The sequence below is a fragment of the Panicum virgatum genome, chromosome 1N, assembly GCF_016808335.1.
Source record: "Panicum virgatum strain AP13 chromosome 1N, P.virgatum_v5, whole genome shotgun sequence".
NCBI classification, from domain to species: Eukaryota; Viridiplantae; Streptophyta; class Magnoliopsida; order Poales; family Poaceae; genus Panicum; species Panicum virgatum.
In genome coordinates, this window is record NC_053145.1 from 19,374,865 (window position 1) to 19,378,941 (window position 4,077).

General features: G+C 43.6%; 1 long non-coding RNA gene across 1 annotated transcript; it reads left to right on the plus strand.

Moving 5' to 3' along the window:
* Positions 1-1,048: 1,048 nt before the first annotated feature.
* On the plus strand, positions 1,049-2,187 carry LOC120654004. Its single transcript, XR_005666933.1, has 3 exons — positions 1,049-1,124; positions 1,649-1,702; positions 1,833-2,187. It is a non-coding gene; the product is annotated as an uncharacterized LOC120654004 (long non-coding RNA).
* The last annotated feature ends 1,890 nt before the right edge of the window (positions 2,188-4,077 follow it).

Genomic DNA, 4,077 nt, shown 5'->3' on the forward strand with positions numbered 1-4,077 from the left:
AACATGAATATTATTTCTTGCCGGGGGAAGGAAACAATTTCAATATTTAAGCAAATGAGGCAATACTTGATGCTGCAATTATTTCTAGCGGCGCACTGCCATTAAGACCAAATTAAACCACGGGATCCAAGCAACTCGATTGTGGTCTGTGCAAAAACTCGAAAGGTAAAAGGGAAGCGATAGCATGGTGACGTCGCATGATGGCTTGATATGAGGCTTTACTCCCGCACCAGTGTTGGGTGATGGAGCTGCATAAAATTCAATAAGGCTGCAAAAGCTAAGGAAAAGAAGTCCTTGAACTATATTTTTGTGGATATTTTGATATTATTTGAGATATATGTACTTCATATTGTAATTACTTTCAATAAATGCACGGAAATTCATTTAAAGTATTGAAAATAATAAATAAGTCTAAACATTATTGAAACTTCTACCAGACAACTTATATGTAGTCTGATACATATAGAAACTGTATTGGTACATTAAGAATATTGTTTCTATATGTTACTTCACAAGATACCTTAATTAGTTGGAAATAAAAATAAAAAACTAAATAGACAAAAAAACGAGAGACTCTGTTTTCACAGTATGCACAAAAGACCTAAATATTCGCTGTCACTTTGGAGAATTATTTCTTTTGTCAAAAAGTTCTCGCCTTTTGGATGTGGACTATGCAAATTCAAGCAAACTATGAGCAGAAAAAGATGAATGGTTATTGCAGACAGGCTAGCTTTTGCGAAGTCATATTCTCTTGTTGAAAAGGGGCAAAACCCGCTTTTCTCAACATTTTGCTTCCTGCTTCAGTTTCAGAGTTTCTGAGCTGAAAGAATGTGCAGAGTTCAACAATGTCAGCTTAAATGCTTAATATTGCATATTTGATCTTTTCTTCTACACCCCCACACCCTAAAAGTTGCAATCTTGAAGCTTTATTTTGAATGAAGTGGATATTTTGAAAAAATCAAAATAAGTTGACACGAACATTTCTTTGGCTAGAACGCTCCCTTTTCCTTCTGACACTTATAGAAGTTTTATTCCACAGAGCCCAGATAGACATCATCGACTGCGTGCATATCTCCCACCAACCAGCCTTCGACCATCCTCTCCTCAAGAACCACACAATACAGGTGAGTTAGTCAACCTCTCAAATATTTTCAGGAAACGAAACAAACATATAAATGGTTAATTTATGGGCTCACCATTTTAACACTGCCAAAATATCTGTCATTGCAGTTTAGGCCGGCCTACCACCCTGAAGGTCTATATGATGATGCCAAGAGCAGCATAGGCTCCAACAATGCTGGCCAGAAGCCGATGATCCAGATGTGCCATTGAAATGGCACATGTCTGGAAGGCACAGTCCCAATCAGGAGAACCAAGAAGGATGACCTACTCCGAGCGTCATGAGGCAGTACCGCAGTAGGCTAACAAGTTTAGTCTGTCCCAGCTCTGGATCCTGGTGGGTTCATTTGGGGAGGATCTGAACAACATAGAGGCTGGTTGGCAGGTACTTCAAAGAATCTGACATTCTGACCTCATGAGTTTAGTTTGTTCATTCTTGTGTCAAGTAAATGTTGACATTTTTCATAGTGGCATCCAACCCAAAATGTGTGTCTTAACATTTATGTGATGTTTGGTTTTGGTTCATCAGGTTAGCCCTGACCTTTATGGACACAACAACACTATATTGTTCACATACTGGACTGTAAGTCTCACAAAGTCAGTACCTTGTGCTTATATTATTAATTTGTTTCAGTACTTGATTGACAGACATTCTTGGGTTGATGCATCAACTCAATGACTGATGCGCTGCCTTCCTATTGTGTATTTTGCAGAGTGATGCATATCAGGCAACAGGGTGCTATAACATGGTTGTGCATCGCTGGATTATTTTAAACAGATTTTTCTAGGAGTATTAAGATGTCCTTACTATAAATAATTCAAACAACTCGCATTTGCAATGAACGCGAGTATACACACAACTTGGACAGCTCACGAATTTTATTTCAAGGATACACAACAGAGATGCGTATCTTTTTTTCATTAACAAGAACAATTGTTAATTACAGGCACCTATTGAGCTCTAGATTAGACTCTAGCTAGGAAACTTAGAACAACCAGAATGCTAATTACAGGTGCGTGGTTTAATGACGAATTACAGGAAAGCTGAGCATGTGCCGAAACAATAGAATATGCAAGGAGCTCGTCGAATTCACCAAACGTTCACAGCAGGCTATATTGTAGAAACTCATGATCTTCGTGTTAAACTGAGATAGGGCACGGTCGAGCATAGCACGGTTGGGCAAGCCGCGAGACACGGCGACCAGCGATACCAGGAGGCGGCGGAGGACGCCGGTGGCACATCGCGCAATGCCGTGAGGTATATACAAATGATCAAAACACGTGCGGTGCACTTTACTAGTAATATGCACAAAAGACCTAAATATTTCTGCCCATCCATTCTTGACCCGACGGTTTGGATTGTTGCCTCGTCGTATAAAAGCACTCCGACGGCTGGAAAAACCCTAGCACCCTCCCCTCCTCATATGCACGCCGCTTCCCTCCCTCCCCGTCCCTCCAGATCCTCCTCGTCAGATCGTCACCAAGGCCAGCAGCTCCAATTGCAGCGGCGCGCGTGTGCTAGCGTGAGCTCCGGGCGCGGCAGCCTGCGGAGCCAGCGGCGGCGGAAGGAAGCGAGGCCCTCCGCCTGCTGGATCTCGGCGCCCTACGGCCCTCGATCCGCGGCCGCGGCCTCCCGTCCCTGCCTAGCTGCAGGATGGGCATGGCGGCGGACCTCCTCGCCACCAAGCCGAGGAGCCTCTTCATGTCCAACTCGGCGGTGCTCCCTCACCGAGCGGGTGCCGCGACGGCCAAAATACAAGACAGCTAGGCCGGGCATGCGAGGCCGCGGCTCCTGCGCCAGGCGTGCGAGGCAGCAGCTTCCGCGCTGGGCGTGCAGAGCAGCGGCTCACACATCGAGCGGGTGCCTGCTCTGGCAGCTCCTTCGTTCCTCTTCGTGCAGGTTTGTTTTACTCTGTCACAGCTCGTATTCATTCCGGTGCAGACCTCTTGGTGCTACGGAAGCTGCCGTGGCAAATTAAAAGAAAACGCATTCAGCAGGGCGCCGGGTCTCTGCTCAATCGCGGCAGCCTCTAATCCTACCTTCACCTGCTCCAGCAGTGATGGCAGGCTGCCATGAGTCCATGCACGGTGCAACGTATTGGGCCAATTGCCACAAAGGTACGGTGTATACTGAACTTTTACTATGGTTATGTTCTAGCATGTTTTCGACCAAAGTTAGTACTATAAGTTTCAATTGTGTCAATAAATTCAGAATATTCAACTAATCTGTGTTCTGAAACAGATATTCAGATAACTGAATTTGTTATTTAGATACAGTTTATTAAATCATTTCTTCCGTTATGCATAGAATCAGAGCCCATAATTATCTGAAATCCGGTATCTAAACTAGTTATTATCCACAATCAGCTCAAAATAATATAAAACTTCAAAAAAAATAATCATGTATCATTCTTATCCTTGCCAAATTACATCGATGTTGTTGCATGCTATTAGAGAACATCATCTTAGCACGTAGGTGTAGTATTAAATGAAAAAGTTTTTCGCGTTTTTACAGTTGCGCCAGGGATATGTAGCATTGTGCCACTATCCACTATATATATGGTGCGACTATCCATGGTCTATACACAACAACGAATGCACATACATTTGTATAGTGCACCATTGTTGTGTATAGCCCATGACGTCTTAAAAAAAGGACCTACGTTTGTGATAAATTTGGTGTTAAGATGGAACGATATTCATGAATCAGTATCGGTTTTTTCGGCAAAACGTTGTGTGTGTTGGGGGGGGGGGGGATGCGCGGGGTTTGCACCGGTGAGAACTTATGATCTTGAGGTCACCTATTTTTATTTTCTTAAATGGTATTTTGGTATGCACGTTAGTTACGTGCGGTACATACAGGCGTGAGTGGTGCCAGGTGCAATGCACAAGAGTCATAAAACTTGCGAATGTTATCCCAACAGCTCAAATTACAGCTCTCATGGCCCGTGCTCAATT